This window comes from Anopheles merus, chromosome 2L, assembly GCF_017562075.2.
Source record: "Anopheles merus strain MAF chromosome 2L, AmerM5.1, whole genome shotgun sequence".
Lineage (NCBI taxonomy): Eukaryota > Metazoa > Arthropoda > Insecta > Diptera > Culicidae > Anopheles > Anopheles merus.
In genome coordinates, this window is record NC_054083.1 from 471,821 (window position 1) to 484,940 (window position 13,120).

At 44.0% G+C, this 13,120-nt stretch overlaps 1 long non-coding RNA gene across 1 annotated transcript; it reads left to right on the forward strand.

Moving 5' to 3' along the window:
- Nucleotides 1-8,638: 8,638 nt before the first annotated feature.
- Nucleotides 8,639-10,154, forward strand: LOC121594742. The gene is made up of 3 exons (XR_006005020.1): nucleotides 8,639-9,022; nucleotides 9,096-9,188; nucleotides 9,275-10,154. It is a non-coding gene; the product is annotated as an uncharacterized LOC121594742 (long non-coding RNA).
- The last annotated feature ends 2,966 nt before the right edge of the window (nucleotides 10,155-13,120 follow it).

Consider the following 13,120-nt stretch of genomic DNA (forward strand, 5'->3'; position numbering starts at 1 on the left):
TGGGTGGGACGATCAAATACCCAATTCTCTGCAAGACAAATGGAAGGAGTGGTTAACTTGCATACCCCATCTGCAATCTATCAAGATTCCGCGATGTTACCGCACGTCCATCAGCTTAGAGAACTGCACGACACAGCTTCATATTTTTGTAGACGCCGGGAGAGACGGTTTCGCAGCCGTGGCGTACTTCCGATTCGAATCCGAAGATCAACGGGAAGTTGTGTTGATCGGCGCAAAAACTCGAGTAGCTCCGTTAAAATATACATCGATTCCCCGATTAGAGCTGCAAGCTGCAGTATTGGGAGTTAGACTGATGACAGGTATTCATCAATCACACCGGATAAAGATCCATAGACGCTTCTTGTGGACCGATTCAAAAGACGTTTTGTGTTGGCTCAACTCGGATCATCGAAATTATAGCGTCTACGTAGCTCATCGAGTAGGCGAAATATTAGAAAACTCGTCAGTAAAGGAATGGCAGTGGGTGCCGACTAAAAACAACGTAGCCGACGAAGGTACAAAATAGTCCAACCTTAACCGACACTGCACGACCGGAATGTGGTTTAAAGGACCAGCGTTCCTACAGCAACCGGAAAACGAGTGGCAAGTGCAAAGCTTCAGACCTTCAACTACTGAGGAAGAGTTACGCCAGACGGTTTCATATCATCGTGAATTATCCCCAGTAATTATCTTTGACAGATTTTCTGATTGGAAACGCCTGCATCGAGCCATCGCCTACATGTGGAGGTACATCAATAATTCTCGTCTGCCAAAAATGTCTCGATATTTTGGACCCCTTTCGCATCTCGAGCTACAACAAGCTGAGCAATCGATCATCAAGGAAGCGCAACGATTAGAGTTTCCAGAAGAATATCAGCTGCTTCTGCATGACAAATCAGGTACAAAGGGATCTAAAATGATTAACAAGAAAAGTTCTCTTTATAGACGTAGTGCATACATGGACGACGACGGTATCTTACGAGTACGAGGAAGAATCGATGCTTGTCGTTACGCAAGCCATGACATGAAGAGGCCAATTATTCTTCCCAAACAATCCTGGCTCACCGATCTGATTGTAACGGAGTACCACTGGAAATATAAACATCAAAATCATCAAACCGTAATGAATGAAGTGCAGCAAAAGTTCGATATTCCTGGCCTACGAAGCGCGTGCCACAGAGTGCGAAACAATTGCTTTAGATGTAGCCTTCGTAAAGCTTACCCTAAACCTCCAGTGATGAATGAGTTGCCGTTAGCTCGAGTGTCGCCGTACGCCAGACCGTTCTCCTACACAGGGATAGATTACTTCGGACCTTTTTTGGTCGCTGTTGGACGGAGACAGGAAAAGCGCTGGGGTGTGCTGTTCACGTGTCTAACAATACGGGCCATACACATAGAGGTGGCTCACAGCTTGAACACCAGCGCTTGCATCATCGCTATTCGCAATTTTATCGCACGTAGAGGGACTCCGATTGAAATCAGAACTGATCGTGGGACTAATTTCGTTGGCGCTGATCGTGAGTTGAAAGATGCGGCGAAGCAGATAAACACCGAGGAGCTGATAGATGAAATGTACCTCCCCGATACGACGTGGATATTCAACCCCCCCGGAGCACCACATTTCGGTGGTGCATGGGAGAGATTAATCCAATCAGTTAAACGCACCCTCTCCGGCATGCAATTTACCAAAACACCGACAGATACCGTTTTCGCCAATTGGTTTATTGAAGTAGAAAACATTATCAACTCTCGCCCACTCACACATGTATCGGTTGATAGTGAGGAAGAAGCCGTGTTAACGCCAAACCATTTTCTCTTGGGTTCATCTTCTGGAATAAAACCATTAACATCTCTTGATGATTCTTCCGCAGCCCTCAGGAACAACTGGAAGACGTCACAACTGTACGCAGATCAATTTTGGAAAAAATGGTTAGCTTCTTATCTGCCTACGCTCACCCGTCGCAGCAAATGGTTTGAGACCCAGCCGCCATTGCAATTAGGAGACCTCGTGCTGATTGTCGATGACGCCCTACCAAGAGGATGCGGGCCTAAGGGAAAAATCGTACAGCTCGTACCTTCGAAGGACGGAACAAATCGGCGTGTGTACGTACAGCTTGCGAACAAAAAGATTATAGAGAGACCGGTAGTAAAAATCGCTGTAATAAACGTAGAACCGCACGAAAGAGTTTAACGCAGTCAAACACCGGGGCCAGTGTTGTTTACCAACAGCGGTTCTAGTTTGACAGATGCGTTGTGGTGAAGTGAGAGAGAGGGACAGGTAGCACAGGCGAAACAAACACGGGCGAAATAGAGAGAGTAGGAATGGTTCATCCCGAAGGAGCTTCGCGTGCAACGGATGAACCTGCGCAAATTAAGTGGAATGACCGCAATCGGTTTTGCGTGAAGTTTTAAAACGGGCACGAAGACGAAAATCGACCTCTTTCTACCATCGCGCCAAGAGAAGAAAGTTCAGTGAATTTTTAATACAGTTTAATGAAATTAAGTGAATTAAGAAAACTGATGTTTCAACTTTAAATTCGCGAAAGAAAGAGCTTTGTTGATGGACGCAACAATAGTATCAACGCGTTCGAATTCGTGTGCGAATAGATTCGCGTTCGGGCTTATAGAACGAACGCATTCTTCTTATAGCTTATAGCGAATTCGGCTTATAGAACGAACGCAAGTCGACTTTTTTCTCTGTTTCGAGTGGACCGTTTTATCGGTCACCAGGGTCAGAGGAGCCAAATTGTGTTCTACGGTCGTCGAGGGCCAACATTGCCCGAGTCCGGGGCGGCCTGGCCGGAACGTTTAGATTGATGGCAGCCAGTAGTGACGGAGAGTCAATACGGCCGTCGAGAAGTCCCGTGATGAACGACAACCTGGCTTTTCGTATTCGCTCACTTAGGGTGGGTAGCCCGAGTAGTAAACACCTAGTTCGGTAATCGAGCCTTTGGTTCCATGAGCGAAGTGCAAATCGTGAAATTTTGCGCTGGATTGATTCCAATCGAGCTAATGGACGCGCCGCAGTTGGCCACCAAACGATATTTGCATATTCCATCAACGACCGGATAAGTGAGCAATAGAGCGCCTTGGTGCAAGGTATATCATTAAGCTCGCGAGTCATATTGATAACTAGACCTAGCATTCTGTTGCTGGTGGCTACTACGTGATCCAGTTGATCCTTAAATGATAGTTTTGTATCGAGCAAAACACCTAGATCCTTAACACATTGTTTTCGCGCCAAAGACTGTCCATCAATCGCATATTCATACAATGATGGGCAGCGAGAACGACTGAAAGTGATGGCTTCACATTTATCTGTGCATAGGGATAAAGCATTACGGTTGCACCAACACTGGAACTCATGCAAGGAAGTTTGCAGTCGTGCGTGGTCTTCTGGTTCACGAATAACACGAAAAATTTTCGCGTCATCTGCGTACAGTAGGTGATTATCAGCCGGAAGGATCAACGTCGCGTCGTTGATGAAAAGAAGGAACAGCAAAGGACCCAGGTTGCTGCCCTGCGGGACTCCAGAAGATGCACGCACTGGACTTGACATGTACGGGCCTAACTTCACGGAATATTGACGATTTGTAAGGTACGATCTAAGCCACATTATCATCGGGTTTGGGAGACCAAGTAAGTCGAGTTTCGCAGGCAAGATGGAGTGCGATACACTGTCGAATGCTGCCTTGATATCCGTATAAATACATCTAGTTGTAAATTGGTATCGATAGATTTATGGCATTTGCTAACAAATTCTAGTAGATTAGTCGTTGTAGATCGCCTGGGTACAAAACCATGTTGATTCACACTAATATAGTTGCAGGCCGAGGCCAACAATAGCTCGTAGATTAGCATTTCAAACACCTTTGCATATGATACGGTTAAGCTTCCCAATAGCAGAGCAATGGCATTGAAACGTCACGAGTGCTTGGAGAGAAAACTGCGTCGTGATCCAGAGCTAGCCACCACAATGCACGCTAAGATAGTGGAGTACGAGCAAAGGGGATATATAAGAAAACTCACCCAAACCGAGCAAAACACCAGTGAGCCGAATGACTGGTATTTGCCTATATTTCCAGTCACGAACCCAAATAAACCTGGCAAAATTCGAATCGTATTTGACGCTGCAGCAAAAGTGAACGGGGTCAGTTTAAATTCCGTCCTGCTGACTGGACCGGATCAACTCGTAGGGCTACTCAACGTCTTTTATAAATTCCGTGAGTACAAAGTAGCAGTAACAGGCGACATTCGAGAAATGTTCTTCCAGGTACGAATGAACCCACGCGACCAACGCAGTCAGATGTTCCTTTGGAATGATGGAAAGATTGGAAGCACCCCACAACCATACGTGATTAAAGTAATGACGTTTGGCGCAGCATGGTCCCCAAGCACCGCACACTATGTGAAGAACCTAAACGCTAATCGATTCGAAATAGAGTATCCGAGAGCAGTCGAATGCATTAAATATGAGCATTACGTTGATGACATGCTCTCCAGCGTAGAAACCGAAGATGAAGCCATTCAGCTAGCTCGGGATGTGTGCTTCATTCACGCACAAGGTGGATTTGAGATCCGCAATTGGTTGTCAAATTCAATCAAAGTCAAGGCCGCGTTGAACCTGGTTGAACCCGTAGAAGTAAATGTACCAGTTGAAATAGAAATGGCAACAGAGAAGGTACTTGGTATGTGGTGGAACATAGAGACAGATGTGTTCACATTCAAAGTCTCTCCGAGATATGAGCCGCAAACATTGCTTCAAGGAGGTTTACCTACAAAGAGAGATATTTTAAGAATATTGATGTCGATATATGATCCTGTGGGGCTTATTGGCCACCTCTTAATGTACCTAAAGGTCTTACTGCAAGAAGTGTGGCGCGCAAAGATCCAATGGGACGAGAAAGTTACTGGCAATCTGCTTGTGAAGTGGCAAACTTGGGCATCTGTTCTGCCCAGCATACAGTTAGTAAGCATTCCGAGATGTTATCGTCAAGCCGTAAATATAAATCAATGCAACATAGAACTGCATGTTTTCTGTGATGCCAGCGAAAACGGAATGGCTGCTGTTGCCTATTTAAGGTTTGAGGAAGATGGGTTGATAGATTGTGCGCTCGTCGGCTCGAAAACTAAGGTTGCTCCTTTAACCTTTACGTCGATACCGAGGCTTGAGCTTCAAGCAGCAGTAATAGGAACACGCTTGGCCCAGACGATAAAGGGCTCACATCGGCTGCACAGCAATCGTGAAGTATATTGGACAGATTCACGTTCGGTTATAAGTTGGATAAATGCAGACCATAGAAGATACAACCAGTTTGTGGCCGTATGAGTTTGCGAGATCGTCGAGACCGCGAATGCTAGTGACTGGAATTGGGTATCCACTAAGGGAAACATTGCCGATGAAGGCACGAAATGGCAGAAAGTACCGGAACTCAGCCCGACTAGCAGATGGTTCCGTGGCCCTGACTTTTTATGGGAGTCTGTCAGCGAGTGGCCAAACAATCAAAATCAAGCAGGAGAGACAGATGAAGAAATGCGTCATACTTTGCTTCATCACTCGATTAACACTTCGACTATCGAGTTCACTCGATTTTCTAAATGGCAAAGATTGGTAAGGGCTGTTGCGTATGTTTACCGCTTCTTTAATAACTGCCGAAAAGAAAGGACTAAGCAGCAAGGAGGGCTAACACATGATGAATTGGAACGAGCTGAATACGCAATTTACAAGCAAGTACAGAAAGATCACTATGAGGATGATATAAGATTACTCGATAATAGTGAGCTACAAATACATCCGTGGAAACAGCCACTTAACAAAGCAAGTCCGTTGTACAAACTGAGTCCGTTAATCGACAAACAAGGAGTGCTGCGTATGAGAGGGAGGATTAATAAATGCGTGTGGATTGGCGATGATACCAAGCGACCAGTTATCATCCCAAATCAGCATTATGTAACCGGCCTGCTGATTAGTTGGTACCATCACAAATATCGACATGCCAACCATCAAACGGCGATTAACGAAATAAGACTCAAATACCATGTTCCACAACTTAAAGCCACTTATAACCGAGTAAGACGTTGTTGTCAATACTGCAAAGTGCGACGTGCCATACCACAAAATCCTACAATGGGAGATCTCCCGTACCAACGGCTAGCTGCTTTTCAACATCCGTTCTCGTACACGGGTGTTGACTATTTCGGACCGATGGTAGTCGCAGTCGGAAGACGAACCGAAAAACGGTGGGGAGTGATTTTCACCTGTCTCACCACCAGAGGAATTCGGACTCTTGCATTTTTGCTATCCGCAACTTCACAGCACGGAAGGGTATGCCGTTGGAGTTCATTAGTGACCGGGGCACTAACTTTGTAGGTGCATCGCGAGAGCTCAAGGAAGCAGCGGCGCTGATTGATGCAGAACGGTTGATGGTAGAATTTGTACAGCCTGGGACGAGATGGGTGTTTAACCCACCTGCCGCACCGCATTTTGGTGGGTCATGGGAAAGACTCATCCAATCGATAAAAAAGACGCTTTCCTCCTTCGATCTTCCCCATCACCCTACCAACGAGCTGCTCCGGGCTAGGTTGAGTGAAGTAGAGTTGATTGTGAATTCGCGACCCTTGACAGACATTCCGTTAGAAAATGAATCCGAGTCCCCACTAACACCAAATCACTTCATTTTAGGCAGCTCAAATGGAAGTAAGCCACTGTTGCCGTTTGACGATTCGATTCCTTTGATGCGTAAATCCTGGAAATTGGCACAACAGTTTGCAGATATGTTTTGGAAGCGATGGGTTTCCGAATACTTACCAACATTGACGAGACGGACAAAATGGCACCAGCCTACGAAACCAATAGCTGAGGGCGATTTAGTATTGATAGCGGACTCCAATAACCCACGAAACTGCTTGCCTAGGGGACGCATTGTGAAGATGTGCCGAACGGCCGACAATCAGGTACGGCGCGTGACCGTACAGACTGAGAGTGGGATGAAAGAGAGATCTGCGGTAAATATAGCTATTTTAGACGTCGGCACAACGTAGGTAAGCCACTGAGAGCGTCATACCGGGGGGAGAATGTTACATGTAACTGTGCCGACAAACCGCGTGCCTCTTTTATGGCACACGCAAACCAAAACAAACAGATAATGGCAGGTGTTGGAATGTAAGAATTATGAAACGGTCATTTTGAATTGTTTGCGGTTGTTTTGTCAGTTGGGAATTAAAGGTTAAATGTATTTTCTGGCAGCACTGCTGATCGACAATTTCTTTGATCAAGTATGTGTGCGAATAAAGCGGCACTAGCGCATGAAACTCGATACGAGCCGGACGTGTTCTTGACTTTGTCTCCTTTGACGATCGAAGACGACACAACAAAACACAACGTAGGGCGTAGGGGCGTCAAGGGGGAAAGGAACCAACAAACCATGTTCCAGAACGCAACATTGGTGCCGTGACCAGGATGGTCTAATACTTGCGGTTTGGTTTGACTGGTTAAAGTGAAGAACTTTGTGTGATTTCTTTTGGCAAAAATCGCGTAACGCGTGTGAAATCTGAAAGTTCCGTATCGAGCGTTGGTGGATTTATGAATAAGAAAAATCGCGAAAGCGTGAGAAATCATTGTGCTAGGGTGTTCTTTGCGTGTGTATGAATTTTGTGTCGCGTATTAGAAATGTCGGTTAGTGAAGATTTTGCCGGTTTCTCTGACGCGTCGGGTTCGAACAATACAATGCAATACACACAAGCAGAAGATCTGGATACGATTATCCTAAAGCGCGAGCGCGACCGAGTCGTGCAATCGTTGACAAGAATCGACACGTTTTTGGCGCAGTACAAAGAGAGTGATTTCCCAGAATTGACGCCTCGTCTCGATCTATTGAATGAGCGTTGGGGGGAGTTTCAGGTTTTGGCTCGAAATATTCGCGCAAAAGATGACAGTGAAAATAACGATGTGCTTTATGGTGAGATCGAAGACAAAGTCATGCTATTGAAAGGAAAATTATTGGGAAAGCTGCGGGCTGGAGCGGAGATACCGAGTGTGAAACAGGAACGCGTGTGCGATGATCATAGTAGTGTTCGTTTGCCTCAGTTGACGCTTCCTCAATTTTCCGAAAAATATGACGAATGGCTCCCGTATCACGACATGTTTGTTGTTACTGTTCATGAGAACGAGAAATTGTCGCAGGTTGAGAAGACCCAAATGACAATCGGACAGCATCTCACTATAGCGAGCCCGATGTCAGCTTGACGTTTCCATACTGAGACGCTGTCTTCGGCTGCCTCCTCCATACTGAGCAAGCATTGTCTTACTCATCGGCATGGTGAGTTACAGAAGTTTGTATGGTGAGCATTCTGGCTAGCGCCAAATTTTCTCATGAGACGATCTGGCGCGCCCCGTCGATTCGATGAGATGCCTTACCACATGATAGTGAGGTCGGATTTTGGATCGGCTGCCGATCTTGCTCATATGAGTTGAACGGTCTGCCGTATGGTGAGGGCTCCGTGTGTGGCTGTGTGATGTATGTGTGCATATGTGATGATTCGCGAGACGGCATAAAGTGTTTTGTTTGGAAGAAGGTTTCGTGCTGAAATTTAAAATTAGTGCGATTCCCTGTGCACTATACCGGTTTTGTGGCAATAATACAGTGTTTATTTAGTTCATTTTACTGCAGTGCAAGTTTTTTGCAAGATATATCCGTGATAAGCCGAACGTATAAAGAAGGAAGAAAGCAGTGAGACAACAGGGTGACAGCAAAATGCAATAGCTGGATTAACCAGATAAGTATAAGAAATTATCATTTAAAACAGTGGAAGATGTTCGGAACAGGAATTGTTAAAAGATTAATTAGTTATGCTTTGTCGTCCTAATGTTTCAGATTCTTCTACAGCGGATATTTGATGGCAAAAAGCGAGTGAAAAAAGAATGCAACTATGGACGGACGGCATAAACCAACTCGATTAAACTACTATACATACCCGTCGTTATCGTTGTACCAACAATTATAAGGGAAATTATACTGTGAAGGTAAAAAACCAGACTTCTTTTTATTGAACCTTCTAAAAATAATATTACTAATGCATTTTGTTTCTTTATTTAGCGTATGCTGCAAAAAATTGTCCCGGTCTGCCAACCATTTCCTCGCGCCCTTCTGATTCGATTGCTCATGATCAGACTGTGCAATTTTAAAATGGTAAGTTCATCCAATCTATACCTTTCCAGTACATGGTAAATTTTGACGTAATTAAATAAATAAAAAAAATAATATGGTCATTTCAGCATACATAACGGAATGCAGCTTACTTTTTGACAACGATTTTTTTCCAAGTTTTATAAGACGTTCAAGTGCTATCGCTATGAGCTGAAATTTTAATATAATAGACATATGAGGAACGGGTCAAAACAGTAGCTAGATAGGATAACATACAATACGAAAATCATGCCCAGCATCGTGCTATCTATCAACCAAACACATCATTAATAGACATGCTCATTATAGACTCGCAGGACGACTACATTTGTCCCGTCGATTACAAGCAGATAGGATAATATAGAAAATAGGATAGGATATTTAGTCAAATGAGATCAAAGCTATATGTTTAATTCAGAGAAGGTATTGTAACATAATGGTACACGAAAGATTGAAAAAGGGTAAGGCGGCAAATACACGACGCGCGTTTCCGCGCCCGCGGAAACGCGTATAAAATCCAGCCATAGGAATTAAATGTCATTCGAATGTGCTACAACGGAAACGCAGAGATGCTCATTCTGAATATCTCTGCGGAACTGTTATGCACGTTTGAACGCGCCCGCGGAAACTCATATCGTGTATTTGCGGCCTAATATATATTAAACTAAATCAAGCTATTTATTATACTAATATTTAGGGATAGTATAGCTGGAGTGCAAGTTCAAGTATACAATCATACACGTTACCCGGCCCTCTGGTACTTATCTAATACGACATCCAACATAAAAAAAATATTCCATTCATTCAACAGGTTCGAGTCTTGTTTGTTCGAGATGTCTAGCGGAGCACCTCCATATAACTCTATACGTTTCTTCGAGTTGGATGTCTGGTTCGATTGGTGCCTAAGGGTCGGGTTTAACAAAACATAATTTTACGGTTAGTATTATACACGCAAAGAACACAGATTAAGCGTATTACCAATATATTTGACTAATAGTTATATTTACTTTACTAAACTTTAGTTCAACGTATACATATATTGCGATATATTACAACTTAAATAAAGCAAATCATCCCCACAAATCAGGGTTTCTTTTCAAATTTATCTCAACCGTATTAGTTTTTATCGCATTTTATTTTTAAAACTTTATCGATTTGGTGTAATGACCTGCTCCATCATGCCAGCCTATTACAACGTTTGAGACTCATTCAATACGACCCAGCTGGATAAATCAGTCATTGCAGCCGGACGGGGCTCGATCCACTCTATACTTGAACCTACGACTCCGCGACGGACATGTCCTACTCCACACTAACTGTATTTGACGATCCAAAATTTACCACCATTAATCTGAAATACCAAGCAAAAATAATTTTAATGAAATTACATAATAAACAAAAAAACACCATAAATACCTATACAATCCAGATTTAGGTTGATCTTTGTTACTAACTATAAAATCAGAACAGAAATCTAAAACAAACGCTTCAAAAAGCACCTACAAATTATTCAAAAAAAAATCTTACACACATATAAAGCACTACCAATTATACAACAGTACCTTACCGCGTAACAAGCTATGCATGATTTTACCGCACTACCGTCGTTCATTGAGCGCCGCATTTTGCTGCTTTGTAACTGCATCGTCCTAGCGCGCGAGGAACAGCCTATGTACAGCACACCCGGGATGATGAACATCAGCTCATGGATCGACACCAGCCACACCGCGGTTAAATTCAACACAATAAAAGTTTACACACTGTCCCTTCCACCCACTTTCCACCAGTTACTTCCACACGCAGCACAAAATTCACACCGACACACAATACCACACAACACACACCGCAGGTACAACAGATATGACGTATATGCAGCCATGGCCACACGAAACAAGAACGCACTTTGAAAGACGTGAGATTAGACTTTTTTTTCGATAATTCACTATGGCTACTCACCATGGCTTTCTCACTACTGATTCGCTCACCTCTGAGAAGATCGGATTTTCTATTCAATCCGATCCAAAATCCGATCCTGTCAAAAATTTGACATTTTTTGGCCATTTTTTAGGGGGTCCCATTGTCATTTGGGGATGCTTTATTTGAAGGGTTCTCTGAAAGGTGAAGCGCTGAAAGTGGTGGATACTTTGCAAGCCTGTAATGCGAATAATGATGTTGCTTAGGATGCTTTGAAAAAGTGTTATTCTAACGAATATATTTTGAAGAAGCGTCAAGTTAACGCGATGCTACAATGGCCACGGATGAAAGTCATGAACACGGTGGGTATTCATGGACTTATCGATTGTTTCGAGAGGAACTTAAAAATTCTAAGGCAGCTAGGTGAAGTGACCGAACAGTGGGGATGTTTGATTATTCAGATAATCATTTCAAAGTTGGACGAAAGCATCCAACAAAAGTGGGAAAGGCACGTTGAAGAAAGTGAGCAAAAACGGTGACGGATTTGTTAAACTTTTTGCGCACACAGACGCGCATAATGGACACGTTTGCTGTGGATAGGCCAATGGCAGTGGGCAAATCTACAAGTGAACGTCGTGTTGCGTCTAATGTGGCTGCAGAAGCAAAGTGCGCAAAATGTGATGGATCGCATATGGTGGAAAATTGTGACTCGTTTCGCAGTTTAACGTTGCCGCGTCGTCGTGAAGTGGTTGAAGCTAAGAAGCTTTGCCGTAATTGTTTGAGGCAAGGGTACTTTCAAGCAAAGTGTTGGTCACGTGCGCGATGCAATATATGCAATCGTAAACATCATTCCCTTCTGCACGGTGAAAATGTAAGTGATACGATCGGTCCGTCGGTTCGTGAAGAACTTCCATCAACCAGTGGCACGCAAGTGCGAGTGCACTTCTGTGTTATTATCAACGGCGATAGTGAGTGTGCGTGCGTGTGGTAACAAATGGTTGTCGGCAAGAGCATTGATTGATAGTGGGTCTCAGGTGAACCTGATGACAAAGGGCTTGGCTGCGCGGCTTAAGTTACCGCAGTATGAAAGTAAAACTGCATTATCGGGAGTTGGACATTCGAAAGTGGACATAACGACGTCGGTAACGACTGTCATACGTTCCAAAAATTGTAACTATCAAGAACGTATGCAGTTTCTAGTGTTGCCAAGAATTTCGAGCTACAGGCCGGTAACAGGAAATCAAATTAGCAGGTAGAATCTTCCGATGAATTTTGTGCTCGCGGATCCTAATTTCGATAGTGATGCTGAAGTGAATTTATTGTTGGGCTCCGAATTTTACGCGACTTTTTTGAAACCGGACAACCGTGGTAAAATTAGGCTCGAGTTACCAGCGCTCCCAACATTTATTAGCACTGTTCTCTGATGGGTTGCAACTGGGAAAGTTCCGCTGGCTTCTGAAGGTAGCAATTATGTTATTTGTGGCACGTGTACTAGGTTGGACGATTTAATTAAGCGTTTTTGGATTATTGAAGAAATACAAGAGCCACTTCAGCATAGTCAGGAAGAAAGGGATTGCGAAGCACATTTTGTGCAAACTCATCAGCGGGATAGTGAAGGGAGATATATAGTGAAGCTGCCATTTAAGTGTGACTTACAGAACCAATTGGGGCCGTCAGGTGCGATAGCGAGAAAACGGTTCTTGCAATTAGAACGACGTTTCAATCGGGACCCATGGTTGAAACAAAAGTATACGGCGGTTATCAACGACTACATCGACAAAAGGGATTTTAGTCAAGGTGGCTGCGAACCCTGATTTTGAGGAAGCTCATGGTCATTACTTCTGACCGTATCATCCAGTAATCAAGGCGTCCAGTACCAGTACAAAGGTACGACCTGTGTTTGATGGATCGGCCTCTACCGACGGTGGTAAGTCTCTTAATGATTTGTTAATGACTGGTCCTGTGATTCAGGATAACTTGTTGGCGTTGTTGCTGAAATTTCGGATGAGGAGCGTGGCATT